Below are 13839 nucleotides of genomic sequence, written 5' to 3'. Positions count from 1 at the left end.
TTCACACATGTCACCGACACAGTCAGGTGCCACCACATTATTGGAAAACAGAATATGTCTCACCCGGTACCAATCTGTGACTACTCTGGGCCATGATTTCATTAAAAAAAAGAAGAACAAATAAAGAAGGGAGGAACCCAAATGCAGGACCGAGGAGGAGGTAAAGACAGGCTATAGTCTCTGAGGCTTTTAATGAATCAAACTGAGGCATGGATAAGGGAATCCACAGGGCAAACCACAGGCAACATGAAAAGGAGCGAAATGAAAAATGATCCAACTAAGATCAACTGAAAACTGGGAGTAGATATGATGAGGGGAATAATGACAAATGCACATCAGGTGAGGCAACCAGCAAAAGGAAAAGGAAGTGTGACGGGGAAGCTGTGTACAACAAGAAGTGAACAAAAGGTCAGGAATCACCAAAGTAAAACAGGAAGTGACAAGAACATAGAAAACATCACCGAAAAACAAGGATCATGACACAACTCTTTAACTATTAAAAACTATCTTCCACCACCTATCACAGCAGAAAAATCTTCTTTCTCCCATAAGAAACTGAAGAGATTGTGTCCAGTCACAGCATCTGAACATTTGGACACTAAATGATCTAATCTGTCTTTTCTTGGTTTAGGATAAACACGTCTGTTCAGCCACCAGCTCTGTAAGTCATCTCTCCTCTGATACACAGCTGCCACCACATTATCAAATAAGTGTATGCAAAACGAGTTAATAACAATCTTTCCTAGAAATGTGGCATTTACTAATTTCTTCCAGTAAGCAAATGACACACATCCCCATAGTTGCTATCTGTTGTCATGTTCTCAAGCAAAACTGATAAACTGTGACCAAACTTGTGCTGTTTTAAGGAAACAAATGTTTCGGGAGGGAAGCTGATACACTGAAAAAAAGTGACTTTTTGGTGAAGTAAACTCTATTAGAGTAACTGTCATAATTTCTACCTTGTATTTTTAAGATTAAGTAAGAACTAGAGCTTCTTAAAGGTAGGGTAGGAGATCCTGGATTTTAAGTCCAGCGAAGCTGCATTTTGAAAATACACAGGTCAAAAGTCCCAACCCTTTTCTTCACTTTCCCCCCGAAGGCACGCCTCTAGAGTACATGAACGCGCACAAAGATGCACGAGCGCTGTTCTGACAGCAAGCATCGATCATTGCCGTATTTAGTATTTAGTATATGCTAACTATACGTTTAATAATGCTAGGTGCTAGCCAAGCTGGCTCTAGTTTAGCTTCCTGCCAAGCTTCTGGACGCGTAATTCGTTCACGAAGCAGGGTACGCGCACAGGGTGGGGAGGAGGGGGAGGGAGGAGCAGATTGCAGTTTGATAGACGGCATCAGTATCCAATCATTGTGAACGGTCCGTTCAGTATGATTGGATAGTGTTTTTCCTAGATTGTACGTTCTAGAGGCCACTAAAACTTTTCATATTTGTGTCAAAACTTTTAATTAATTGGTTGCAATGGGGGTGTGAAGAGTATTTCAAGCAATATGTAAAAAAATGTTCCAGAAAAAGAACCCCTACCCCGCCTTTAAGTAAAATTAAACATTTTATTAACATAATACGTGAATTATGGGGGAAGAGTAAGTTTTACTTTGGTTTCCTCATACAATTTAAATGTTTAATAGTTGTATGTACATAAACCTAGAAATACTACATAAACTTTACTCTGAAAGTGTATCGTTAAAATCTACTAAGTTACTTCATAACAGCAAATACTACAGATATATAAAATTCACTTAAAATTTTGAGTAATATGATGTTCCTGCCTATGAAAAACAAGTAGACTTTACTTAATTTGTTTAAATAAATATAACTTAAAACTTAGATGATTAAGTAAATGTTACTTAATATCTTCAAAACTGTTATGTTTTATGGTAAGTAAAATTTACTTGATATTGCAGCATTAAATCTTACTTAAATCATTTGAGTGCAAATACTTACAAAGGGTTTTTTTAAGTAAATCTTACGAGTTGTTTTTTTCAGTGTATCATTGACATATTTGCATACCGACAAGCTGAGCTACAACTTATCTTTTTAATATACCGTGTTTTCAAGGATGAAAGTACATTGTGCTAACATGTATTCCTATGTTGAGATGGCACGCCCTGTCAACTGCCATGAAAGGAAAAGCTACTGCCCACACGCTGAGATTTTCCTGTCCATTTGGCTCAGGCACTGCATTGAAACACTTGGGCACAGCGGTCCACTCTTATAATCTTTCCTTCTCACCAAAACTACACACGATGACACTGAATTATGTGTCAGCCTCTAAAAAATTACAAAAAAAAATCCACGTGAGTAGCTGTGCGTGTATAGCCTGGGAATTCCCATGCTGCTTTGCGCTCGATTTCATTCTCACTGCAAAGTCAGCCTGGAAACCACCGCCCTTATTTTTGCCAGAGTTTGGGAACCAATCACAGAACGGGGGGGGCAGCAGCAGCAAGACGATGACGACGTCTATGCGCTACACCGAAGCTTGTAGAGTGTTAATCCAACATGACAGCGGGCACAACGTTACCGTTCAATGCAGCCTTAGAAAGTGTTTCGGAGTAGATTCACCCTAGGGTCATTTGAACCGTGACATCCAGCCAAGTAGCCCACCCGAAGTTTTTCCGATATTGGCTGAACATCAGCTGAGTTACTGAGTTATCCCGAATAGCTTAGTACAAGCGCTAACGGACCCTGGCAGTATCTCCAAAATTACCCCACTAAAATCACATGTCATGACACCAAACTTCTACAGTAGTACAAATATGGTCTGTACCCACAAAACGATGCATTTTGAAGTTTGTACATAGTCCAGGAGTTTATTATTATCATCAACACAAGCCTGATAGCTTTTCTGCTGCTAAAGCTGCGTCGACGTCACTTCTGGGAGCTTGGAGCTTCAAAGTAAGATGAGGGTTGATCTACTACTGTAGACAACAAAGCAAGGCTGCTCAATTTCTCCATTATTAAAATAAATTCACAACTCTACAACATAAAAATTCATGTAGAATATAGCATATAGGCCTACTTTGTTGTCAATTTAAGTAGCTTAGAGCGCAAGTTTACTTTTATTTTCCATTTTTTTCTTCTTCCTCGTCAAATTTCTGTCGTCATCTGGTATAAGTGATACAATTGGCTATGAATCGCGCGCAAAGCAGCATGGGAAGAACCTGACGTCATTTGATAGACATTCGTAGCGCCCAATAAACGGCTCTAGGCATTCGTAAACCACGCCTCAAATACGAGAAAACGCACACCTAGTTCCCAGACCACCATCTCATCGAGATTGTGGTCGCGTCAGCCAGGCTAGTGCGTGTACAGGGCTCAGGTGCATTTTTGTTCTTAAACATCAGCATTACATCCACAACTATAGGGGGAGCCGAAGAGCAAACATCCGCCAAGTTCCTGAGTAATGCTTTAAAACATCTGTCTGTATGAGCCTGGCCTATTGGTTTATACTGGTTTATTCACAGGAAAAAATGACTAATCACTTAGATGATTTAATTATTTGTTGCTAATGGTAATAAAAATACAAAAAATAACACTTTTCTGTAAAAGACTTTGCTGTGCAGCTGAATTACAGTGAGTCCATTAACACTTTAGCACAGGAATACAAACAGGGTTTAACAGAGAGGCCAGTCTGTTGCAGTTTACCTGGAAGTCTTCAAACTCCGTGTCCCCCTTTAATCATAAAGGCTTAGACGTGTCCTTTTTTAAGCCATATATTTGTTTCTCGGCTTCACAGATGCGGTATCCCCTGATGAACTCTGTGTTGCAAGAGCTACTGCAGCATGCTCAGTCTGCGCAGCACAGGAGTGTGGGTGTCTGGCCACAGCATCGTTCAATAATCAAGCAACCCACATAGGAAGCAAACGTAAGGCCGTCAGTGTCACGTAGAACGCCACAAATGATGATCTGTAGCTCTGCAGCGGTTCGCACATGTTTCCAAGAAACGCATGCAAAACAGGCCGGTTGCTGAATCGCAAGACGCCACTACAGTACTGGCTTTAATTAAATGGGAAATGGCACAGCTGTGGCATTGTTGGACACGATAAACCCAGCAATGCAGTTTTGGCATGGGCTCCTTACACGAGGGAACCCTCCACTGACATACAGGCACAAAGGATGCTGAATCCTACGGATCTTGCAAGTACAAAATAAATAATAATGATAATAATGAATTACAGAATACGTTTGAAAATGATCATTTCCATGGATTATAATTCATGCCCCATAGGTTTATCCTCTAATGTGCGCTGAATGCTTATCCACAGTTACAGTTAGCCAGGTGCTACAGTGCAGCTGCATGGCAGAACAAATCCATGGATAAGAGGAAGCTCTGTGAGGATTAATGCGAGCAGATGCGGCAGATAAAAGCGCATTTTGTTCATTTTAGCCGTTCAACCCGTTAGGAAAAAGAAAACGTCCGCAGAGGATTAAGGTCGGGGCAAATACTGTGATTTATTATTTTTTTTGTTGCGATAGTTTAATTGTATTCCAGATCATTTCAGCTCGAGACTTGCAGGTACATGGATATTCCTGCTGCTGCTGATGGGCAGTAGCCCGCACCAAAGAGCGCATCCTTTCCAGTCACCCAATATAGACATAAAGAGGCTTACCATCATAATAGCGTGAATTAGTCCTTTTCTTCTCACACAGTGATCTGTTCTTTCCAGTCACGCGTGAAAAAGACAGCAGATACGGTGCATTAGTTGCAGCGCTGCTGATTACCGCCCTTCTTTTATGGAAGGAGCGGTTGTAATTTACCTCCTAACCACTGTATGGAGCGTCATTGAGGCCAAAAAAAAGAGCATCGTAGACACTTGCCACATTAGGGATTCGGGTTAAATATCATCTGAATGTGCCTCTATCAAGTCAAGTTTAGTAATATAACCAATTTAAAATCAATGAAGTCCTTAACAGTCGATATAATGTATAGCCAACAATGTGATGATGTTGTAGAAATACCGTATAAATCATTTACCTATAAAGGAAGAATAGAATAGAATAGAATATAAAACGAATAAAACCTAAATAAATAGATATTATAAGGAGATGAAAGCACAATAAAATGCAAAAAATCCATTTAGGCATCATACTCTACTCAAGTGTAAAGCCACGGAGAAGAGGTGAGATTTAAGCAACGATTTGAATATATCTAAAGTCTGAGTGGTGCTTATATGGAAAGGTGAACCGGTCCAACAGATACGGGACAGCTCAATAACTCGTGTTTTTATCTGGATCCTCCTGGAACATCTAAGATAAACTGGCTGTTTAACTGTGGTGCTCTTACAGGGCTATGGGTGTTGAGAGAGTCCTTTAAATATGATTGTGCCAATCCTTTAAAACTTTAAAAGTAAACAATCAAATCTTAAAACCAATATGCCTATTGTAATTGCTTGATTCTCCCTATCTGGCACATTAAGAAACCCAGTTAACATAAATTCTGTTACATCAGCTTCACATTCTTTATTGTTCTGACTGGTTGCAAATGACCTTCCCAAGATGCTGAATCATCATGGGTAATGGCACACTTGACTGTGACTTAAAGCAGCCGTAGAGATGGTTTCTTGTCTCTTCCAAAGCCATAATTCATTGTTGGTTATGCTATTTAGCATGTTGTTGGCATTACAATGTTATGTTACAAGGTCATAATGTTAAAAAAGGAAGAATTTTTTTCTTGTCGTTTCATCTTGTTGTTTATTTTTTGGTATCAATCGCCTCCCATACATAAGTTTTCCTTAATTCAGAGGTTATCTGCTTTTCCACTAATGTTTGACTCAAGTGCTGATATAAGCTCTGACTGTGCTGAAGAGTAAAGCTGAAGCAGCAGTCTGGAGACTAAGTCTTCCTCTCACGGATGAGTGGTTTCATTGGTTTGTCATGACCTTAACACGGATCAAAACGATTCAGATATGACAGCATAGCCTGCATATTGTTTGAAATGGTGACCTCAGTTTTGAATGATTGATCTAATTAACTTCTTGTTTACAAAATTTCTCAGTTTGAACTATAAAAAAGATTCTATAAGCAAACATAGACTTAGACTTAGACTTTCTTTATTGTCATTGCACAAAAAAACACAGGTGAGTCTTGACAACGAAATGTCGTTACTTGGCTTCCGGTCAACAGCGCTAAAATTTTGAAAGCTATACAGTACTATACAATATAAATAGGTATGGAAGTGCTATGTGCCAGCACTCGGAATACAAAAATATAAAAAATAAATAAAATGCACTTAGTGCAAAAATATTGCTAAATATTGCACTCAGCCTTGGGGAAATTGCACAAACAGAAGTGTGTAATTCGACCCCAGGTACAATGTAAAATACAGATGTGCGAGTATTGTCCATGTCCATGGGCGGGGCGGCGGGGTTGTTATGTGGGGGAGATAGATGGCTGTGCGTTAAGCAGTCTTATGGCCAGGGGGAAGAAACTGTTCCTCAATCTGGTTGTTCTGCATAAGATGCTTCGGAACCTTCTGCCGGACGCCAGCAGGGAGAATAGTCCATGGTTGGGGTGGGTGGGGTCTGTGAGGATCTGGTGGGCTCTGGACAGATAGCGCCTGTCTGCTATGTCTTTGATGGGTGGGAGCGGAGTCCCCATGTAAACATATGTTTACATTCAGGTGAAATATACGTGAACATATAGAAAGAAGTACATATGTACTGTTGGAGGCCTCTTCTGCATTCATGCACCAGTCAGAACATTTCTGCAGGCCTCTGAAGTTGGATCAAGGAGCTTTTGTGTGCCTTGTGTGCGTAATTGCCCAAAAAAGTGAGTTATGCTGTTCAAATAGGGCTGCGTGGTGGTGTGGTGGTTAGCACCGTCGCCTCTGTTATAAATTGGCTTTATTCTTAGACTTTATGTATTCATATTCTGTAGTTCACTAAATAATCTATGTTCCTAGTCTGTACATTTACACTCTGTTCATACAAACGAAATGTATGTCAGATAGGTCTGTTATAGTAGATACACGCCTGAAACAACACTCACACACACACATTGTTTATCACATCCAAAGAACATGACAAAGAAGGTGGATGGCCTGCTCATATCACTAGCAAATGTCCAATTATACTTTGTCGAGTGTAAGTACAACCTCTGTGAGATAAAGGTGGACATAAATATGAAATGTGTCCGGATATCGGGGCTCTCTGATGGAGGCCCTGCGAGGGCTCTGTCTCTCCGAGTTCAACACGGCTAAACTTCACATGTGACCACGAATAAATACTTTGTTTAACTTAAGATTTCTCCAGCTTGTTCTTGGGCTTCCAAAAAAAGAATCGGGCTAACAGTTTGGTGCCGTGGACCCGGATTGGCTGACTCAGACTGTCCGAGGGAGGACTTCTGGAGGTGATCAAGGGGGACCCCTTTTTCAGACAATTTGAGGCGCCCAAACATAAGGTGAGCAGAAAATCTCTTATATGAATATATGTGAAATTTCTGCACATTGGTCATGCTAAATTAAGTTGTCTGAATTAAGATGTCCTCATTAAAAATCCAAGTATAAATTTACTGTCTGATGGTCACATTGAATGCTGATATGTAAAGTATAAACACATTTGAAAACATTTGAATATGTCACAAAAAATGATCAATGAGTGGAAAACATGTAAACCCGGCTCTTTGGGGTCGGCGTTATTTGACACCTTGACTAGATGGCAGAAAAAAGCAGAAATATTTCTGGCAAAAGTTAAATTCTCTATTCAGAGACAGTCCTCTGCACAACTACCACATCAAATGCCAGTAGGTGATTTCAGACGAGTACTTGCCTCATGCACGTCATTGGGCATGTTGAAAGAAATTGAGCAACGCTGCCAAACTGATACGGCCCTAGACAGTACGCCCCTACATCAACTTGTGTACTTGTTATGGCCACTAATACGAGGAAAGTTCCCTGTACACATGAGGTCAGCTGAACTGTGTCGACTACCACTGAATGGAGATGAGAGAGGGGCAGCCTATTTACTCCGGATAAGAGAGCTATGGCAGGATAGAACTGGTGAAGATCCAGCCGTAAGTGAAACCATTGAGATGCTGTTTAGAGGAGCTGTGGAAACATCACTCCCTCCCTCTGTGCAATCTACACTAAAACAAGTGGTTGGATTAACAAACTTGACATATGCATTATGGGCAGCCCATGTCACTCAATACATTGATAATGAAATCGAAGAACGGGAACAAGAGAAAAAGGAATTAATTTCCTTGCAGGTACAAGTGGCAAAATCACAATTGAAAGAAATAAGAGAAAAGGTCAATCATAACAAGGCTTATGTTAAACAAATATCTCAGCAGGCCTCTCCTCCTGCTATGCAATCACACCATCCACCTGCTTCTTATGGGCCATACCCATACCCACCTCCATACCCTCACCAACCCACTGCTCGACAGAGCAGACCTCCATTCAGAAATAGGGAAAGAGGAAACCACGACAACAGGGTCAAACTCTCCCGAAGAATTAATGATCGATGCTATCAATGCAGGGGCTACGGCCATGGGGCCAAACAAGGTCGGGCCCAACAGTACTCACACCAAGTACGGGGGATTCCTCAGTAGGATTACAATACTTACCGTCCTCCAAAACAGGATCCTCGTCAAGCCCCTCCACACTCAGACCCACACCAGAATTCTTGGCATCAGGCCTCTGGCTCCCATCGAATGCCACAATAGGGCGTCCCAGGACTTAATAAAATCTTGTGCTTAGAGGTGTGTTAATACTTCATTGGTTAAAATTTACAGAGCTGTGATGTGCATTGTTGTCTCATTTGAATGGTGAAAGGTCATTGTGAATAGATCCGATTGGAAGCATCTGGTTAGGGCAAAGGTTAGGGCAACACCTTTAGCTTGAGTCACATCAAAACAGGTTGAGCATTAACCTAGCTCTAAATTAACAATAAAATAGCATTTATGGTATTAGCAATAAAACTAACATCAATCTAACTACAAACTAACAATCACAAGAGCAACAAGCTAAATTAACCTAGCATCAAAGTAGCATTTTTTTCCCCCCAAAGTTCATTGACAGAAATTAATTATTTTTTTCAGCATCAACTTTGACGTCACTAATAAGAGACCTACATAAGAGAAAAAGATCAACAGAGTTGGAAGCTTAGCCTGAGAGCAAAGTTTCTAACTAAAGATTAGCCATACAGCATCACAGTAAATAATGAATCACACAGATTAAAAGCACCAAACACTTTTTCAGATAACTGATAGCCTCCAAGCTGCTCCATAATGTTATTAGTTGTTCTCTTTGTCATAAAATACTATCACCCTAAGATTGTCTCATCTCAATCCTGTTTCCTTCTTCTCTCATTCAGCCCGAGAGCGAGGACAGTCCAAACAATACGTGTATCTACAGAGTGATCATTGGCCGGTACTTTAAGAGTAAAAGAACTACATATGATAATGGATGTTTAGTTTTTTACTAGAGCAATTATTATTACCTCATCTAGTTATTTTAACATGAATATGATTAGGAGAGATACCAAAGTACTTAGATAAACTGAAAACAGCTTTTCAATGCAAGAATCACAGTGAAGAGATAAGAAGCAACAAAATGCCCAAAATAAATCCAAGAAGAACACAATGTTTAAAACAAGACATTCAGTTGTTGAAAACTGTCGGAACAAAACGTTCTACAAATTGAGACTTTATGATTTCCACCTGAAGCAGGACTGAGATCAGACAGTCAGACCATATGACATAGGTTGAACAATCAGGATTTAACAGCAAGGCAGACAGATGTCAGACAGCCGGTTATCATCTTAAAGCAGTAAAAGTTAGCCTTTATTGTTTTAGAGATCATATTAACATGACTTCAAAAATTTAGCTGATCTAAATAGTTCTCCTCTTTTCACCAATTCTGAGTTAATAGTTATCAATATTCATGTACCCTTTAACTATTTAACTAAATCATTTAACTATTTAACTGCAGCAGATCTATGAAACAATTAAAATGCTCTCTTAACAAAGCAGCAAAGTGCTTTATGGAGAGGTTTAAAATAAGTTAGATTATTAGGATATTAACAAAAACACAACAATAAAAGGCGCTACAGGAGTCAGATATCACCAATAGCTTTCTTAAAGAGGAAAACTACAGCTGCAGTGAGACTGATTCATAACAAGACAAGATAAGTTTTGTTTTTATGACGCATTTAAAAACAGCCACAGTGACCAGAGAGCCGTACAAGAGAAACAATATATCAACACGATTAGCAGTTTCTAACCCTGCAGATAAATGATAAGTGAATTAAACAGTATAGCATTGGATAGAATGGGTGAAATAGAAATAAAATGCTGTTTACAGTTAAAGAGATGCCACTCAACCATATTAACAAACTGAGAAAAGGAGTGAATTTTAGAACATTTTAAATAATTAGAGGTCTGAGCCGCTCTGATTGGAAAAGGTAGATTAATCCGTTGATAAGAAAAGTTTTTGTGACCTCAGCCGGCGCCCTGTTAAACACCTACATCAACTCAAGAAGCAGATAAAACAAAGCAGTGAAACCCAAGGCCACATACACACACACGCCACACGTACTGGGAGGAAAAAGTCAGCAGCACAAGGCCACAACGCTCACCTCAAAGATAAAAATAAAGGATGAATTAAGATCAACTAACAAATAAAATAAACCTATGTTGTTAATTCTAATCTGTATGAAAACATGTTATGGTTTCACGTGATGTTGGAAACAGCTCTGATGTCACACTGTTGGTACCACATGAAGTGTTTCTGATTCAACTGGAGCAGAAAAACTAGATGCTGATCCTGAACTTTTTGTGGACGGCTCAGCATCACGAAACACAGCCACTGGTAAGAATTTAAGAAACTTTAGTAGAAAGTAACAAGTGAGAATTAAACTGATTCTGCTGAAATGTTATCTTAACACTGAGCTGAATTGAGAGAGGACAGACAATATTTATCCTAAACAGGTAAATCAGTTAGTCTTTGAGAAGAAATGGCTGCTTTCTTGATGCTGTGCTGCTCCCAATATAAAATGTAACCACAAACATTTCTGTCCTGCAGCAGAGAGCAACACAGGAGCAGAAACTGCAGTGGAGGAGTTTGGCAATTAATTACTTCTCAAGTTTTCCCAACAAAATTCTGTGTGTGTTTTTGTCTTCTTTTGTGTTGTGTCTCTGTGGTGATGTGTTCTCTAAATGATTTGAAGTTTTTTCCACAGCAAAAGGAAATTGATGGTACTGAATTCTGCAGTAATGCTGCACAGCATTGAGTTATATGAGCACACAAGGATTATATCAACTGGCCAGTTGTTTTATTCATTTTATTTTATTTGGTTTGGTGGTTTTTGGTTTGGTTTGGGGGACATTAGGAAAAATTGGGCACCAGGATTGAACCTGTCAAGAAAGACATGTCCTGAGTATAAAATACAGTGCAAATGACAAATTGCTCTGGTGTGCTGCACGATTTGTTCTCCTACTAATATTAATCCACAGATTCAGAACCACTACGGGACTCACAGCCAAGCAACGGACAAGGAGTCCATCTGAAATTCTGGAAGGCCATGCCCATCATGCCAAGATGATGGTTGAACAAGCACACAATCTTCAACCACGGTCAACATAATACATCTGAGTTCTCTCCTGAATTGTCCTAAAAGCAGATTAGTTAGGGAGAAGGGGTGGTAAAGATCCCTTTATGGAAGTGAAGTGCTGGGAACCTCTCCTTCCAAGATTAGTTCTGGATCAGAATGCTGAACTGATGTTCAGCCATGAGGAGAACTGAGCACCAAGCAGTGACAGGATTGGACCAGAAGAGACTACACGACTCGGCGTATGGTCATCATAAAAATATTCACTTAAAAAGAAATTGTCAGTACATGTCATGGTTAAATGTTCTGTATTGTTTTGTGTCATAATGCTTTTCGTTTAATAATTTAGTTAATTCGCAATAATTTTAAGTGTATAAATTGCCAATCATGACTATGTCCACTGCCAGTGGGGTGACTCGGCTGTTCGGAGCAGGACCTTAGACACTGAAAGGTAATGAGGTGGTCGGTCGCCAAGTGGAAATGGGGCCATAGGAGAATTTTTCCCGGTTCAGCCATCGGGTTTTCGCTCCTATTCGCTGCGAACGGTGGATGAGCCTGCTGGTAATGTTAATTGCCTTATGCACTGTTTGAGTTTCAAGATGTTAGAAATTTTGTGTAGCTTCGGTGATTATTGTTGTGTGTTGTGATGGTACTTATGGGTTAGCAGGGCCTATATGTTTTATTATATTTATTACAGTGGAAACCGCTTATAGTGGTCACGGATATAGTAATCAACCGCTTATATAGATCAAAAGGCTTGGGACAGAATCATTTCTATACAAATGCTGTTTAAATAATTTGTTTATAGTAATCAAGAAATCCGCTTATGTTCATTTTTGGCCATTTTATGAATGTAAACGTGCAAAAATAAACTCCCTTGATTCCTTTCTGGACGTCTGCTTCTGCCCTATGCTTCTGCCTCGCTAGCTAACGTAACGAGTTGACACCGGGCAGCAAGCGCGCGAATCATGGCTGGAAAAAGGAAGTCATTTTCTCTGAATGAAAAACGTAGTCTCCTCGAGGCGTATGACAAATTACCAAAAATGAGCCAACGAGATGCTGCGGCGAAGCTTGCCATTCCATAATATAAATTCGGTTTTAGTAATCAACCGCTTATAGTGTTCAAATTGGCTCTGGACCAACGTGATCACTATAAGCGGTTTCCACTGTATTTCCACATGCCTGTGCAATGAAGACTTGCTTGCTGCTGATAAACGCAAAGAAGAACAGCTTACACATTGATGCTTACATAATGATGACAAAAAATCTCCTCTCTGGTTGTGCTGCACCTTAAAGTGGCCACGGACTTGCATTTTGGGGCCCTGCTAAGTTGGCTGCCGCTAACAGGGGTGACACAATACAGAATATGACACTCCGACCTCATTTTAAAGTTGACATGATGAAATCATGCCAAAAGGGGGAATGTTATAAATTGGCTTTATGTATTCATATTCTGTAGTTCACTAAATAATCTATGTTCCTAGTCTGTACGTTTACACTCTGCTCATACAAACGAAATGTATGTCAGATAGGTCTGGTATAGTAGATACACGCCTGAAACAACACACACACACACATTGTTTATCACATCCAAAGAACATGACAAAGACAAATTTCTCCAGCTTGTTCTTGGGCTTCCAATAAAAGAATCGGGCTAACACCTCACAGCAGGAGTGTTTCTGGTTCATAATCCCCGCCGGGGCTTTTCTGTGTGTTTGCATGCACTCCCCGTGCATGTTGATTAATGACTCTAAATTTATCCGGGGAGTGAGTGTGAGCATGGAGGGTTGTTTGTCCCACCCCCCCCAATCCTGAGTTGGATTAAGAGGGTATAGAGAATGGATGGATGGGTCTTGGAAATTTACAGAGCACACCTCGTGTTCACTGCGATGTAAATGCATGCTGCCAGTAGGTAGCACCATTACAGCGCGTTCTAACTGGAAATGCTGTGTTACTACAAGATGTAGAGCAGAGATACTCACTATTTTTTTTCACAAGAGCCACATTGACAGAGCAAAATCAGGGGAAGAGCCACTTTTACGACAACATACTAAGTCCCCTTTTGCAAATATGCATTTCTACATATAAAACATCCCACAAAAAAAGAAACAACACAGCCAATACATTTTCAACTAAGACCATATTTACCTTAATACTGGGATCAGCGGAAGCTGGCATGCATGTCCTTGACTTTCTTCATGTTGTATTTGTAGTTGTAATCATAGTGAGACATTCAAGATGAGCATGTTTTTGTGCTGGTTTTTGCCCTTTTTTA

General features: G+C 40.0%; 1 protein-coding gene across 3 annotated transcripts in view; it reads right to left on the bottom strand.

The window, feature by feature from the left end:
* slco4a1 (solute carrier organic anion transporter family, member 4A1) overlaps positions 1–4756 on the bottom strand; it is a 35595-nt gene extending 30839 nt beyond the window's left edge. For 2 of the 3 annotated variants that reach the window (XM_075476209.1, XM_075476213.1), the window contains exon 1: positions 4626–4756. The gene's annotated coding sequence lies outside the window, so the exon portion shown is untranslated. Of the gene's footprint in view, positions 1–3660; positions 3751–4625 lie in introns of those variants that run through there. The other variant, XM_075476211.1, reaches the window with a different exon arrangement.
* Between the last annotated feature and the right edge of the window lie 9083 nt (positions 4757–13839).

Source organism: Odontesthes bonariensis, chromosome 10 (genome assembly GCF_027942865.1).
Source record: "Odontesthes bonariensis isolate fOdoBon6 chromosome 10, fOdoBon6.hap1, whole genome shotgun sequence".
NCBI lineage: Eukaryota > Metazoa > Chordata > Actinopteri > Atheriniformes > Atherinopsidae > Odontesthes > Odontesthes bonariensis.
Note: the sequence above shows the minus strand (reverse complement) of the source record. Positions and strands in the feature narration are given on the sequence as shown.